At 46.6% G+C, this 16,619-nt stretch overlaps 1 protein-coding gene across 3 annotated transcripts in view; it reads right to left on the bottom strand.

Annotated features, from left to right (window-relative positions):
- Positions 1-11,182: 11,182 nt before the first annotated feature.
- Positions 11,183-16,619, bottom strand: part of LOC108310758 — a 47,017-nt gene continuing 41,580 nt past the window's right edge. For all 3 annotated transcript variants that reach the window (XR_005201737.1, XR_001827902.2, XR_005201738.1), the window contains 2 exons: positions 12,859-12,937; positions 11,183-11,847 (listed from right to left, as the gene is read on the bottom strand). The gene's annotated coding sequence lies outside the window, so the exon portion shown is untranslated. The remainder of the gene's footprint in view (positions 11,848-12,858; positions 12,938-16,619) is intronic.

Raw genomic sequence — 16,619 nt, 5'->3', positions numbered from 1 at the left:
TGCATCACAGAAAAATATTTAAATAGAGAATCACAAAATTGGGAAGGGCAGGTTTGGAATGGCGTGACTTAAATATAAAATTCTGGCTTATGAGGTGCCTCTGGGGGCCCCTGGTGGCTGCTGCTCCCTGGCCCGGCAGGCCTGCCAGTGCCACTGAGACCGGTGCACCAGCATGGCCCACGTGATTCTCTCCCAAGGGAGCAACAGAGTCTGCATACTAAGACACTGTGGACAGAGAAAGCAAACAGTACTTTAAAAATGAGCCCCTGAGTGGAAAATTACCCTGGCAGAAGCTCCAGATTGCAGGCATCAGCTTATAATAGAGCTGTTGCTCCGGAGGGCGACCCCCTCTCACCTGCTCCAGGTGAGAGGCCTCAAGGATTTAGGTATCAAAGAATGGTTAATGATTCTCTCAAGTAATGGCAGAAAGCCCAGCTGGCATCTGAAGAGAGGGGAAGAGACGCGAGCAAGGGAAGGACGTAGAATAGACCAGGGCAGCAGTTCTGAAGCTCCAGATGCCTCTGAATCACCCGCAGGGTTTGCTGAAACCAAACTGCAGGGCTACACCCCCAGAGTCTGGTCCACAGCATTGCAAGGGGGCCTGAGTATTTGCATTTCTAATAAGTCCCCACGAGCTGCAGCTGCTGCTGGCCCCAAAATCACACTTAGGGAACCACAGCGCTCAGGCCTGCTTACTCCAACAGACATCCTTGGACCAGTGGTGTCAGCATTGCCTGGAGGCTTGTTGGAAATGCGCAATCTCAGGCCCACCCCAAACCTATCACTCAGAAGCCACAGCTTGACAAGATTCTCCAGGTGGTTCGTGCACATATTAACGTTTGTTAAGGGTCATACTACATCATTTAACGTCCTTCCCACTCCTGGATTCAACCAATGTACTTCTTACATGTATTGATTGATGTCTCATGCCTCCCCAAACGGTATCACACTGCATAATGATGTTTCCATCAACGACAGACCTCATACATGACTGTGCTCCCATGAGATTTTCACAGAGCTGAAAAATTCCGATTGCACAAATACTCACTATTGTGTTACAGCTGCCTACAGTATTCAGTACATTGACTTGCTGAACAGGTTTGTAGCTGTGAACAGAAAATATCTTGGGCCCCCAAAATCACTCAGGAAAACTCAAGCCAGGAGCTACTTAGGGGAAACCTGCTCCCATTCTATTCCAAGTCAGTCCTCTGCTCACTGAGATAGATGTATATCTGATTTGCCTCTTTTGGAAAGGCTAATCAGAAGCTCAGAAGAACACAACCGTGTGTGTATCACCTGTCTGTGACCCGGAAGCTCCCTCCCCAGTTCCAGTCTTCTTGCTTTGCCTCAAGTTGTCCCACCTTTCCAGACCAAACCAATGTACTTCTTACATGTATTGATTGATGTCTCATGCCTCCCTAAATGTATAAAACAAAGCTGTGCCCTGGCCACCTTGGGCACACGTCATCAAGATGTCTTGAGGCTGTGTCATGGGCATGTCCTCAACCTTGGCAAAATAAACTTTCTAAATTGAGGTTTTTCTCAAATTTTCGAGGTTCACGTAGCCTAGGTGTGCAGCAGGCTATACCCGTCTCTATAAGCACACTTGACGATGTTCACACAATGTCAACATTTTGCCCAGTGACGTGTTTCTCAGGATATATCCCCATTGTTCAGCAACGCATGACCATAATTCCATGTCCACATGACTCCTGATGTGTGTGTTTGTATGTACGTGTGTTTGCAGGTGAAGAAACTAGAAAATAGAAAATGTGGTTTCCCTTTAACCTCTGATTTACCTATCCTTTCTCACATCTTCCCCCCTAGCAATGTACTAAAATAAGGGCTTGCATTCCGTGCAAGTGCAAAGCATGCAAATTAGTGCTGAACAGGCTGTGCCCTCGTAACAACCTGCCCATCTGAGATACGTCCTGACCCTGTGCCTCAGAGCAAGGTAGCAACTGTCTTGACTCGTTGACCTTCTTGCCGCAGCATGGTCTAGGTCAAGACCTTGTACACAGTCGGTGCTCGATAGCTGTTTGGGGTCCATTGAGAGGCTGCCATTCAAGGACAGCACCTGCTTGTGCTATGATACGTCCCATGCTCTCCGGGCCCGCCCTTTCTCATCTCCACACCCAATGCCCCTCTTCCCCAGGGACCACGCAGATCCCAGCCCAGCCTCCCCAGGTTTGGCCTGCTCCCGGATTTCAGGCCAATAGCTCCTCTCTAGAAAGTCTCTTGAGAGCCTTTTGTTCCCTGAGTCCCACAGCCTGGACGCTGGGATCACAGCCTGTCTAGAGCAGGGGTGGGCAAGCTTTTTCTACAAAATGCTAAAGGGTTCATGGTTCCATTGGTGGGCCATACAGTCTCAGTCGTGCACCTACTCCACACAGCCAACTTTGCTCAAAAGCATCCAAAGACAGTATATAAACAAATAGGCATGGCTGTATTCTAAGAAAACTTTCTTCATGAACACGGAAATGTGAATGTCATATAATTATTATACGTTGTGAAATATTCTCCTTCTGCCCTTTTCCCCACTATATAAAAAGGTAAAAGCCATTCTTATCTTGCTGGCTGCACAAAAAACAGACCCAATTTAGCAGCTGGGCTGTACTTTGCCCTCCTCTAGAGGCTGAGGGCAAGGTTAAGGTGATGCCCTGGCTCTGTCTCTGACTCACCTCTCCCTAGCGCCCGCCTCAGAGGCCTGCTGTCAAGGTCAAGTGGGAGGGTGCTTATGAAGTCTGTGGCCTGTAGCGAATGTCCCATAAATGGTAGTGGTAGTTGTTGTTGTGGCCAAACTCTAGAAGAAGTCAATGGAAACAAAGATCAGGAAAAGACCAGGATGTGCCGGTCAGAAAATGGAACTCTTTTTAACACCAAGGGGAATGTGGACCCTTCAGAGGAGAGTGAGCTTTCTCCAAAGTGCCCCACCTTAAGGGGCTTTGAGGACAGCGAGGTGCTTTTCCAGTGGGCACCAGGAAGCTGCCAACAAAGCACCCAACAGTTACATGGGCAAAACCAGCACTTCGATGTGTTGGAGAGCATGAGGATGTACAGAACGCACTACTGTGGGCAAGGCAAGCCCCACTCCCAACCTTGATGTGGAGTAAGTGAGAAGGAGCCACAGAGTCCCTAGGAGTTTGGGACATGGGCCTGACTCTCCTACTTAGAAGCCTTATGACAAGCTGGGAATGGTGCCTCGGTTCCATCATCTATAATATATTTGTTAGCTGGTCTAACAAGTACTTAACTGAATACCTTCTCTGTGCCAGGTAATGTGTCAAGCACTGCAAACACAAATGTATCTTTTAAAAAGATAGATGAGCTAGAAAGACAGAGTAGGTGGGTAGAGAGATCAATCAATTGATTGATCCACTGATCGATCCACTAAAAGCTGTCATCAGTAACTTTGCTTAGAATACTTTCATTAGCCTCTTGAGTTGGGCAAGGTGAGGCCCAAATGCCACGGGGCCAGCCAGAAGAGGGGATCTCCAGCTGGCTGCTGTGAGGTGACCCCTTCCTGCAGGAATCATTCTGCCACTTTGAAGGGGCTCACTCTAGCCAACTGGACCACAGAGTCAAACCATATAAGGAGGTCACAAGTGTGTAAGAGAGGTCACAAGTGGACAGATAGAGTGGGTCCTGCAAAGGGGCAGAATGATTCCTGCAGGAAGGGGTCCATGTTGCCAGATTGTCTAAGTTCTTAAAAGAAACCGGAATTCCAGATTTTCATGTACAGTGAACCAAATGTTAAATGTTGGCCTCCATTTCAAAAATGTTCAAATGCTGCAGGCCAAAGAAAGCACACCTGCGAGCCGCACGCCTCTCCCGGAGCCCAGCAGTTTGTGATCTCCGATCAGAAACAGACAACAAAACAAAGAAAAGGCTGAAGTCCTGCTGCACGGGAAGTGTGGAAGTGAGAACAGCCTGAGGGCGAGTGGCAGGGGAGGGAGAGACGGAGACATGGAGGCTAATGGGACGTGTCCAGGGCACCAAGGCTGCAGGTTCTGAAGGACAAAAATGGCTCCTGTTTCCTGTGACGCAACCCCCTCATCCCCAGCCAGACTTAGGGTAGATTGGCCTTGTGTGAGTGGTCTGGAGAGAGATCCAGAGAGGGGGCCAAGTACAACCCCTGAGGCAGGGAGGGCTGGGGGCTGAAGGGAGAGGTTGGCCATGCAGTGGCTCCCACAGGGACAGGATTCAGACCACTGAAGCCCCCTGGGAATGGCAAAAACAGCCTGGGCAGGAAGTAGGGGGCTCAGGTCCATTTAATCTCAAAGGATAGGGTCACTTCCGCCTACAGCCAGTTAAACAGAGGGCAGCAAAGCCCAGCCCAGACCTCAAGGAATCTTTTAAGGGAGATAGATGAGGCTATGTAGACCTCAGGATCAAATAAGTAGCCAGGTGCCATCACACATGTCTGTGGTCCCAGCTACTTGGGAGGCCTGAGAGAGGAGGATCACTCCTAGCCCAGGAGTTCAAGGCCAGCCTGGGAAAAATAGCAAGATCCCCATGTCTTTATTATTGTTGTTATTATACTTTAAGTTCTGGAGTGCATGTGCAGAATGTGCAGGTTTGTTACACAGGTATACATGTGCCATGGTGGTTTTCTGTACCCACCAACCCATCATCTACATTAGGTATTTCTCCTAATGCTATCCTTCCTCCCACTCCCCGAATCCCCAACAGGCCCTGGTGTGTGATGTTCCCCTCCCTGTGTCCATGTGTTCTCAGTGTTCAACTCCCACCTATGAGTGAGAACATGTGGTGTTTGGTTTTTTGTTCTTAGTTTGCTGAGAATGATGGTTTACAGCTTCATCCATGTCCCTGCAAAGGACATGAGCTCATCCTTTCTATAGCTGCATAGTATTCCATGGTGTATATGTGCCACATTTTCTTTATCTAGTCTATCATTGATGGGCATCTGGGTTGGTTCCACGTCTTTGCTATTGTGATCAGAAACACCAAAAGCAATGGCGGCAAAAGACAAAACTGACAAGTGGGATCTAATTAAACCAAAGAGCTTCTGCACAGCAAAAGAAACTATCATCAGAGTGAACAGGCAATCTACAGAATGGGAGAAAAATTTTATAATCTATCCATCTGACAAATGGCTAATATCCAGAATCTACAAAGAACTTAAACAAATTTACAAGAAGAAAACAAACAACCCCATCAAAAAGTGGGTGAAGGATATGAACAGACACTTCTCAAAAGATCCTCATATCTTTCAAACAAAAGTGGCGGGCTGGGCAAATTGGCTCATGTCTGTAATCCCAGCACTTTGAGAGGCCAAGGAGGGTGGATTGCAAGGTCAGAAAATCAAGAACATTCTGACAAACATGGTGAAACCCCACCTCTAGTAAAAATACAAAAAATTAGCTGGGCATGGTGGCACGTGCCTGTAGACCCAGTTACTTGGGAGGCTGAGGCAGGAGAATCATTTGAACCCGGGAGGAGGAGGTTGCAGTAAGCCAAGATTGCACCACTGCACTCCAGCCTGGGTGACAGAGCAAGACTCTGTCTCAGAAAAAAAAAAAGCAAATAAGGAAGCATTTAACTGAGCAGCTCCTCTGTGCCAGGTATTTGCACATCAGAACTTTGACCCTCACAGCACTATGGGGTGGAGAATGTTACTCTTGTGTATCCACAAAGAAAGCCAGGAATAGATGCTTTGATAAGGAGCCATAACAAGCCTTGTAAAAAGCAGATGCAGGAATCCTAGCCAAGTGTAGAGGCCCAAGTCCACCTTGCTACTCAGCCTCCTGCAAAGTGTGATTTGATAGGAAGGGTGGTTGTTGCTGTTGTTGATGTTGTGTTGTGGTTGTCTCCATCCAGCCCTATCTATAGAAGAGAGATAGTGTCTGGTCACCAGCAAGTGTTCCTAAAAGTAGAGAAAGCGTAATAGCTGCTGCCTCATGGCTCACCTGCCAAGGTCTCCATGCCCTTCCCATCATTCTGTTAACTGGACAAATCCTTCTGGGGTGCAGAGAACACACCTGGAGTCTGCCTTTGTGCGAGTGAAGCCCTATGTTCCGCTTTTATCTTCTGGGTGACCTCTGACATATCATTTAACCTCTCTGAGCCTCAGTTTCCTCATCTATGAAATGGGAATAATAGCAACTCCTACGTTGAAAGGTTATTTTTGTGTAAGACTATATGAAAGAGAATATGCAAGTCTACATCAGGAGCTAGGAGTGATGGCACGCGCCTATAGTTCCAGCTACTTGGGAGGCTGAGGCAGGAGGATAGCTTGCACCCAGAAGCTGGAGGCTGCAATGAGCCATGATCCTGCCATTGCACTCCAGGCTGGCTGGCAGAGTGAGACCCCCATCTCTATAAAAAATAAAAAACTAAAAGAAAAAGGAAATCCTACATCAAAGATGCTCTGTGCTTCTGTTGGGTTTTGTCACCGTGGCTAGCGGTGATAACATGTGCAGTTCCCCCACGGACTTGGGCATCAGGGAAAGACGCCCTAACTCTCTTCCACTGTTGGGACCTCCTCCTGCGGTCTGACTCTGAGCCATCACATCGAGTGACCTGCCCTCCCCCTGGATGAACTAACCACTGACCTTTCAGGTGACCCCACCATGGAGCAGAGGCTGCTGGGATTTCAGAGAACTGGAGCCACTTGAAGGACTGAACAGCCTTCCCTGATATTCGGGGCACTGCATTCCCACTTCTGCTGAACTCTCCGTCTCACTCCACCTGGACTCCAGGGTGGGTCCCTGCTCTCTGCTGCCCCACTGATCTGCACCTGCCCAATTGTTCTAATTCCCCATGACCTGCTGGAGCACACACATGACTGTGGAACCCTGCATTGGCTAGAACATGTCTACAAGAAGACATGGGACATTCACCTGGGCAGTGCCTCCGGCATCTTAATTCAAACAGCAGCCAACACTGGAGTTTGAGAGCAAAGAATGAGGGTAACAGGATTTGGTCTTTTCTGTGCTTATGGGTAGGGCTCTGCCCATTACCATGGTGTCAACTTTGAGCAGGAGTCCCACATGCCACTCCAGGAAGACATCCCTTACACACACAGATGCCATCATCCTCATGGCTCTCAGCAACGTCACATGCACTGATGGCAAACATATCTAACGTCTACATTTCTCACTTTTTAAATTTATTTATTTATTTACTTCGAGATGGAGTCTTGCTCTGTCACCCAGGCTGGAGTGCAGTGGTACAATATCGGTTCACTGCAACCTCTGCTTCCTGAGCTCAAGCAATTCTCCTGCTTCAGCCTCCTGAGTAATTGTGATTACAGGCGCCCACCCCCATGCCTGGCTAATTTTTGTATTTTTAGTAGAGACAGGGTTTCACTATGTTGGCCAGGCTGGTCTTGAACTCCTGACCTCAAATGATCTGCCCGACTTGGCTTCACAAAGTACTGAGATTACAGACGTGTGCCTCTGTGTCCGGCCTAAATTTCTCACTTTTTTAACATAAGTACATCCACTGGTCCTGTATTTTATGACATCTTGTGATCCAACCCACCTTGCACCATGTTCTAGACTGGAGAGGGATGGCAGGTGCCAAGCACAGTGACTCTAGTGTTGGGAATTTCTATTAAGCCCCAAAACTCTGAGGAGAGGGAACACAGGGGTAGGGCTGCAGGAATGTGTGGGGTGCCTGGGTGTTTCCCACCTTGTTCACAGTCTGTCTACCCGGCAAGGGCCAACCAGCTACCTGCACACAAGTGCTGCAGCTGCTAACATTAAAATAAGAGGTATCTGTCTTCACACTGCCTCAAATTGTTGCTCATAGTACACGTCCCACACTGGGAATCAATGGCCCACACTGGGAATCAATGGCCCACACTAAGGATTGTATAATTCATCAGTTGTAGTCCCTTCTTTTACTAATTTTGCAATTTAATTTTTTAAAAAAATGAACTTTCCTTGATATGATCCATCCTTTATATACCTAAGGAATAGGCACTGCTGCTTTAAATTAATTTTGAAGCATGCCACCTGGATGCCACCATCCCCTAAGTCCTTGAAACTGTCTTCTCTTGGAAACAACATGACATTTTAGCTGAACACAAGTGTCTTTTTTTTTCAACTGTAAATGAGCATTTTATGCTCTCCAAAAATCAAAATGATATTTTTACTGTTATGATTTTATGATACTCCTTTATAGGGTAGTCTGCTTTTGTGAAGTTGAAGAAAGCAGTGAAGTGGAAACCTGTAACAAATAGGGCATATTGGAGTTGGGCTGTGTGGTTTAAATTTTCCATTTATTTAATTGGGGAGAAAAGTGTGTGTTTGTTTGGATATCTAATTATTGGGAAAGGAGAGGTTCATTTGTCTGAGTTAATATCCCTTAACCAAGTTAAAAATTAGCATACATCTCTTTAATTATACCTCGAAGTGACAGCATCATGCATCAGCCACTCACTCAGGCCCATTTGCCGCAGTTCTCATCCATCCACCTGATCCTGGAACAGGGACGGGAGGGAGTGTCCTGCCCACCTGCCCCCCACCAAGCCTCCACATGCACACACTGTCCTGTTGCTGGAGGGCCATCCCTGCCCCATTGCTGACTCGACGCCCCCGTGGCCTTGTGTGACCACCCCCCTTCCCACCCATGTGCTCAGCCTCTCTGGCCTTCTGGTGGCCTAAGGAGGCACAGGCATTGCTCCCAAGTCAGACCTTGCACCTGCCCCTGCTCTGCCTGGGCAGATCCCACCTCTGCTCCCCTGCAGTCTTCCACTAATCAATCCCATGTACTAGTTCAGACCCCTCTAGTACACCCTATCCTCGTCCTGACCCCCCACTCCTCATCATTCACTTCCACAGCCTCGCCTCTCTCCTAATTTCACATTCAATGACAACTAGGTGGTCTACTCCATGAAGGCAGAGGCCTGTTCTTCATTATCTCTCGAATTCATGGTGTATCCTTAGTGCTTGTGTGTTGCTGGAGCATAACTGTGTTCAATAATTGCCTACTGAGTGAATGAATGAATGAATGAATGAACAAAAAAATGGCAAATTAGTGAATCCTTGTGAGCGCTACCCTGTGACATTACTGAGCCCATATTTGATCTTCCATGAAGCCAAGCCACATGGAAACACCGTGGACCTGGTGAATGCGCCCCCTGGAGGCTGAGAAGAGAAGGGATTTTTCTGGCTGTAGGAGTCCATGTTAATTTCTAAGCACATCATCTGAGGGTTTCATTCATTTGCTGTTTCATATTATTGCCAAAATCAAATGGTCTGTAGCTTAAATGTCCAACAATCGAGAAATGGTTGAGGAAATAGTAGAATTGCAATGTGCTAAGTTGCTATTTAAAATTATGTTTACACAGAGCTTATAATAACATGAGAAATTGCTTATGATATAATATTAATAAGAAACCAAATAGTCTATGCTGTACAACGTTACATGAAGACTATGATGGCAAACACATTTTTTAAAACTCACAGAATTCTAATATAATGCAAGAAGAAAATAGCAAGAAGGCTGATTGTTTCTGGGTGATGGGTTTAGGTGATGGGTTTGTTTCTTCTTTCTGCTTCTCTGTATTTACCAGATGTTCTACAGTGAGCATTTATTACTTTTATAATATGTAAAAAGAAATCGTAATGCTTTTTCTTCCCAAAGATAAGAGGATCTATAGTTGCCTCTACTCCCACAGCCAGCTTAGAATTGCTATTTTTTGTTTTTCCAAGGATGGCCTCCTGGTGACATCTGTGTCCTGGAGGCCTTCCCATTCCTGGGGGTGGATTTGCACCACAGAGGAGTCCAGCCAACTCACACAGGCTAGCTGGAGGCCCCACATCCCACTGCAGCCACTCCCTTTCTTTTCTTTTGAGGCAGGTCTCGCTGTGTTGCTCAGGCTGGAATGCAGTGGCATGATCATGGCTCACTGCAGCCTCAACCTCCTGGGCTTAATTGATCCTCCCACCTCAGCCTCCCGAGTAGCTGGGACCACAGGTATGCACCACCACGCCCAGCCAAGAGATGAGGTCTCGCCATGTTACCCAGGCTGGTCTCGAAATCCTGAGCTCAAGCAATCCGCCCACCTCAGCCTCCCAAAGTGCTGAGATGTCAGGTGTGAGCCATCACACCCAGCTAACCCCTTTTCCAATGTGCACATGTGCCTGAGTGTGCGGACTGAGTTTTCCCATCAGCTGGGATAGGGGAGGCACTGGCAACAGCTTGTATGTACGTTTTGCCTATTAGTTGTTCAGGCCCTAGTGTGGCACTGCAGCCCACATTTCACTTCCAAGATGTTTAGAAATCAATAACTAATTTATACAGAGTTCTCTTAGAAACAGGTGCTATTTTCCATCTCATTAAAATGCAACTTGAACAGAAGCCATGCCTGCCCCTGGGATTCAACTCTGGTTGGCCTCTCTCACCTGTGGGATAGAGTGTCCAATGGGAGAGGATGAAGAGGGTCTGCAGGCTCCACTCATAGGTGGGAAATGAAAGGCAATTGGGCAGAAAGTCCTGCATGCTTGGCCCAATAGCAAAGCCCCTGTGGTCACAGCCAAGGGACCACTCTGAGCCCAGCATGGTGGCTCTCACTTGGGAATTTTTCAGTGTGCCTCAGTGTGAATTCATTTCAGGAATTAAAGTCACCAGTAATAACTGTGTGTGCGGGTGTGTGTCTAGAAAGGATTTTTCAGCATCCTGCAGGTGCTCTGATAGCCAGAAACACCCAATGCTACGTGGTTATTACTGTTCACATGCCTCCCTACATGCACCTGCTGCATTGATGCCCAGGGAAACCAGCGTATATTCATAGCCTTCCTGCAATGTTTCATTTTTAAAGAAAAATCTTTAAGGTTTTAATAGATTTTATTTAACAGCATGTAGAACATTGCTGTCGTAGGTACAAGATCTCTCTTTAAAGTGCATATTGAAACATCAGTCATTTGAGTTCACAAAGATAGGATACAAATGTTATTAAAATACCATCAAGTTAGAAAAGCACCAATGCATCTACCCCAAAACCCCCAGTGTGCATTTCCTTTGATTTGTTGATATCTCTGAAACAAGCAACTAACTTGCTTTGAGAAGAGACCAGGTAAACAATGATCTTAACCTGGTCCCTGCATCTCTCTCCCCAGGTCCCACCCAGCCCGTAAACCCAGCTCCACTGTCACCTCCTGCCATGTTCTAAATGGAACCAGGGCCTTTGTTCTCTGAACTTCTTTGTTCTCCATCTTCATCTTTAACCTCTGATTCTCCTGAGGGGGGCTATGTGGACCCAGCACATCACTTCTTCTGCTAACATGACACAGTGGGGAAAGGGGTCTCATCCTCAGGGGCCACCCCACTGCTAGTTTCTGGGAAGAGGACAGGAAGGGAAAAACCAATGTTCAGAAAAGAGATGATGAGGCCATCAAGTTGAAGTCAAAACTGAAGGAGGGAGAGGCTGTGAGGTCTTCCTAGAAAGGCATCATAGGGTCACTTTTGAGGGTGCTTGAATGCAACATCAAGGCATCTCTACATCATTCTGCAGGTAACAGGTAGCCATTGATGGTTTCCCACCAGAACAGTAAGGTGATCAGAGCTTCAGTCTCAGAAGATCTTGCAACAAAGACTAGAGCTAGAAGAAACCCCCATTTCCCTCCAGCTAGAAATCGAGTCATCTTACTTTAGATCCTCCTTATTTCTTCTACTCTGTCTGTGTATGAAGACTTCTTTCTCTCTGGCGGCAAGGCTTCTCTGTCCTAATGGGTCTCACCATTCTGCTGGCCTGCCAGCTCCTTACAGGCAGGGTTTGTGCTGAAGATACTTCCCCCTACAAGCGCCTGGGGCAGCAGTTGGGGCCACTGGTGTTGCCTGTCTCTCTACCTTATTTCATAAAGGATTCAGGGTATACTGTTGGTGGTCAATAAATTAGATGAATGCATGGACAAATGAACAAATGAAGGAACAAATGAAGTCTTGCGGGAATGCCAGCACTTACTGTCCCAGCAGGCTCTGCCTCTCTGGCAGCCCATGGAGGCCACAGCTGGACATGCCCTGGAACCTCTGGGTGAGAGACAGGGGGCATTGTAGGCCCAAGAAGGAAGAGATTCCTAGACTGCTGGGACTGGGGGACCCCTTTTAAAACAGAATGTGCCAGCCGGGCGCGGTGGCTCACATCTGTAATCCCAGCACTTTGGGAGGCCGAGGTGGGTGGATCACCTAAGGTCAGGAGTTTGAGGCCAGCCTGGCCAACATGGTGAAACTCTGTCTCTACTAAAAGTACAAAAAATTAGCCAGGCATGGTAGCGGGCACCCGTAATCCCAGCTACTCAGGGGGCTAAGGCAGGAGAATCCACTTGAACCTGGAAAGCGGAGGTTGCAGTGAGCCAAGACTATACCATTGCACTCCAGCCTGGGTGACAGAGTGAGAGTCTGTCTCTAAATAAACAAATAAATAACAGAATGTGCCCACTTGTCAATGGGTGCCAAGTGAGTCTGTCCCACCCACCCTGGTGGCCTGTATTCTTACCGCATCCCTCAACACCCTGGTCATCCTCCCCACCTCTTTCCTTAGAAGCAGCTTATGTGAAGAATATTGCAGCTGAAGGGTGGCACCCTAGTCAGGTCAAACCTCCCTGGATCACTCATCCCAGGACCACACTCCCTTAGAAAAACAGGAGCAGTTTCTGCTTAGACTCAGCCAAAGTCCACGAAGGCCCACTGAGTGGATTCTTTTCCAGCTAAGCCTTTGAACACCAGTCTATCCCACATCCAATACCAACAGAGTGTTTTTTCTGCTCTTCTGAACACCAGTCTACCCCACACCCAACATTGAGACAGTGTTTTTTTCTGCTCCTCTGAACTCCAGTCTATCCAACACCCAAAACCGAGGCAGTGTTTTTTTCTGCTCAAGGTACTTACTCCAGCTAAACTGGACCCTTGGGTGAAAGAGCATTTTTAGAAATTCCATCTCAAGGCAAATATTGTTGAAGAAACTGGACTGAGAAGAAATACAATGTGTGTTAGAAAGACAAGTAGATACTGGGTCTCCAAGTTAAATCTATTTTTACAAATAGCCTGTACCCAAGGCTCTTTATTTATGATACTGAAAAGCACACTGTTTGGAGAACTGTAATAACTTTAACTGCAGTTGTAAAGGATGGTAATATGTAGCATCATTTGCCTGCCATTATGTTATTTGTACTGTATAAATACAAAATTTCAGAATCAGATGTTTTATGGGGAATCATTACAATTCTGAAAATGTGACTGAACTTTCCCTAAATATATCAAAAACAGAATCACTTGTGAGTGTACATAATTGAAAACAAAGTTTATGATGCAGTAGCTGTCTACAAATATCAACAGAAATTTAAAAGAACTGTGTCAAAATTTGTATATTGTGCTCAGAAAGTAGCTCTACTGTATATGTCTGCTTTTCATGTACTGAGTGGTTCTCAGCCCATTTGCAGATGAATAAAATTGGTTGACAGGAAGGTCTTTGGGGTTTGAGACTGATGGGGTCGCCATATACAGCAATGCACGTTGTGCACTGAACAACTACAGGGGGACCCTTTTTCATTGAGAATGATGTGGGAGGCACCTGCTGGAGCTGCGTAGTGAACAACCCACACAACTGTCAGGAGTGAGCCATCACCCTGAGGGAGAAGCAGGTCTGCCTGTGCACCCCGGAAGAACACAGCCAAGAATGGAAACAAATTTCAAATCTTGAAAGAATTTCCTACCCATCAGAACCACCTTCAGTTCATTCTTTCTTTCTGTCACTTTTTAAACTCACAAGTTGTGAATTTCCCCCACGGAACCCTCAGAGGGGCTGCCAGGAGATTCCTGCATCCAATGAGTGAACATGGCTCCTCTGTCTGCTGCCACTCTGGGATCTGGGAGGTCACCAGCAAGCCAGAAAGTGTTTCTTGTGCTTCCTTGCTCCTGGGCACATCTTTCTTTGACTCCAGGGTTTCTGGGTTGGAACCCTGGCTGCCTCCTGATCAGCAACCAGGAGGGTTATGTTTCTGGCCAAGCTTGGATTTACATTTGAGAAAAGGCTCCTCCACCTCCTCCCTATCATAAGTGAAGGGTCCCTAACTCCAACCAGCAGAACATTAAATGGTGTCTTGAGAGCTGCCCGTGCTAATAACCTAGAACAATTCAATAAAATGTGCTCTTGTTTTAGGCCCAGCAAAAACAATTCACTTACAACAAATGACTTAGAACTGATAAATTTTTTTTTTTTTTCAAAAATAAAACAGAAATGAATAAGCAATGAATTGACATCTTTTGCTTTAAAAAATGTCCAATTAGATAGGGCTAGGCTCTGGGCCTCCCAACCTTCATAGAACAAAGAATATCTCTTTGGGAGTCCCCCAGTCTGGAGCTGGGTTAATTTAGCATTGGGGATTTCTTCGCTGATTCTTTCCTGCCTAACCAATATTTAATACTATCACACACTACAAATGATTGCAAGAATTCAAGTCTTTTTAGGAGAAAAGATCCTCAGGTAATTTAGACATTAGAAAACAAGACCTAAGAGAAAAATGTGATGGAATTAAGACTATTTCACCCGGAGAAGAAAAAGTCTGTGTGATGGTTCACTAATTCTGGCAAGTTTATTAAAAGTTATTTTACATAGGATACTGACCATCTGGTCTCCCTTTTCTGAGCAGAGAGAGGAAATGATTTTCAACTGCATTGAGAAGGATATAGGTTGGAAAATAAGGAAGAATTTCCAGATGATTAAGGTTATTAAATGTTGGTTGCAGAGAGAGGTTATAGCTTCACCTTTTTGAAAATAATTCAAGGGACGACAACCACTCGTCCATCCAGGCTGTTTTAGGATCAGTGTGAGCGGGAAGTAGGATAAGTGAAATTATCTCTTTGTAGTGCCTTCCAGCTCTATTTGTTGTGCTAAAAGTGCCTCTTGCAGGAGTTTACATAATTTACCGACTTTCAAACATTCTACTGTCTAACTTCTATGCACTCTTCTTACGGCCAGAAAGGGGGAGACATGAAGGTATAAACTTCCCAAGCAAAGATCTGGTTCTGGCCTTGCCTCTGTTGAAGGTGAATAACAGGACCTGCAACAGGTCACGGGGCTGTCTAAGCCCCAGGTTCCGATCCAGAACTCACCACAGGCACTGGCTGTGATTTTTATTCCTCCCACCTTTTTTTCCCTTTTATCGGGATATGAAAGCTGCTTCCCTAACTACAGGGAAGAGCGCATGGCTAAGGTTGGACAAGTCATGACACCCTGTTCCTCTGTCTACCATGATTGGTCCAGAAGTGGGCATGTAACTCAAGGTGCCAAGAAGAGCTCTTTCCCCAGAATGCTGTACCTGAAATTGTTTGCTCTCTTTCTGGAGGCAAGTCAGCCAGGGTGGGAGTCCATGGCTGCCTGAAGCCACGGCCCCATTACCTGGAGACAATTGTGAGCCTATAAACCCAAGAACCTGTGAGATGCTGGAAGGATAAAGGCACAAAAAGAACTCTCAGGCCTTCAAGTCAGCCCTCCAGCCAGCCCTCCCTTGCCAACCCTGCATATCCTTCAGTTTTATGAGTAGGTAGAATACTGTATTTCTTTTTTTCCTTAAGCTAATATGAGTTGGGTTTCTGTCATTTGCAACCAAAGGTCCTGATTAATATGGGATAGGAATGAGGTCCTAAGGTTGCAGGTGCTAGCAAGGACCAGGGCACAGGAATACAGAGGTAAGCTGTTCTGCATTAGAAAATGATGGCAATATCAACTTATGACTCAGGGGAAGAGAAGAGAGAAAGGGGGCAGGAAGAGGAGGGAGAAGAGGAGCTTGGAAGATGGCAGAAGGCAGGGTGCTGCCCTGCATGAACCAGCAGAGGAGCCATGAGGGCTCTGAAGATCAATAGCACAGAATGCATGATTTTAGAATGTTTGCTGCATGCTGTGCATGTGACTATTCCCCATGACCTGTCATCTTTCAGAAGAGCTCCGCTCCACGGAACCAGCTTGTAATCACAGTAGTTGGAAGGTAGATGATGAATCAAGGAAAACGGCCCAGGGTCACAGTTGTCCTCTCTGTACGGCAGAGATACAGAACAATCACAAGAGGCACAGCGTGTAGAACTTTGAGGCGGGACCCACTCCAGGCACCACAGAAATCAAAACCCCTTCCTTTGAGTCCTGCAAATGGCATGGCTTACGTACTCGTGAGGAAGTCAGACCCAAAGGGAGGGATTTGATTTCCATGGGGCCTGGAATGGGTACCTGAGTCACTGTACAGTAGATGCCATGAGACCTGGAGCTCTCAGAAGACATCTGAATTACAAAGTAAGTCTCATGATCAGACGAGACATTCAAATGCGGACCAGATCACCTCTTCGGGTGTTAGGGTTGCATCTACTCTCAGAAGGGGCTGTGTAGGCAAGTAGACAACACACTTTCCTTGATGAAATACTGCTGCGGAGTGATCCAGGATCTAGATATTAGAATCCATTTACAATGCTTAAGTCGGGCCCTTCCCGTTTTGCATGGGTGTTTTATAACCAGTGGATGTGCGGCCACAGGGAAAGGCTTTCCCCAAGTCTCTCTGGGAGCTCATCGGGAGTCAGGGATCCAACAGGGATTGTGAACAAGACAGCATCAGTAAAGCAGACACAATTATTGCACTTAAGTTGTGGGATGGAAGGAAGTAGCT

The sequence above is a fragment of the Cebus imitator genome, unplaced genomic scaffold (assembly GCF_001604975.1).
Source record: "Cebus imitator isolate Cc_AM_T3 unplaced genomic scaffold, Cebus_imitator-1.0 Scaffold107, whole genome shotgun sequence".
In the NCBI taxonomy this organism is placed as follows: Eukaryota; Metazoa; Chordata; class Mammalia; order Primates; family Cebidae; genus Cebus; species Cebus imitator.
The sequence above is the reverse complement of the archived record's forward strand: the minus strand, read 5'-3'. Positions and strand labels throughout refer to the sequence as shown.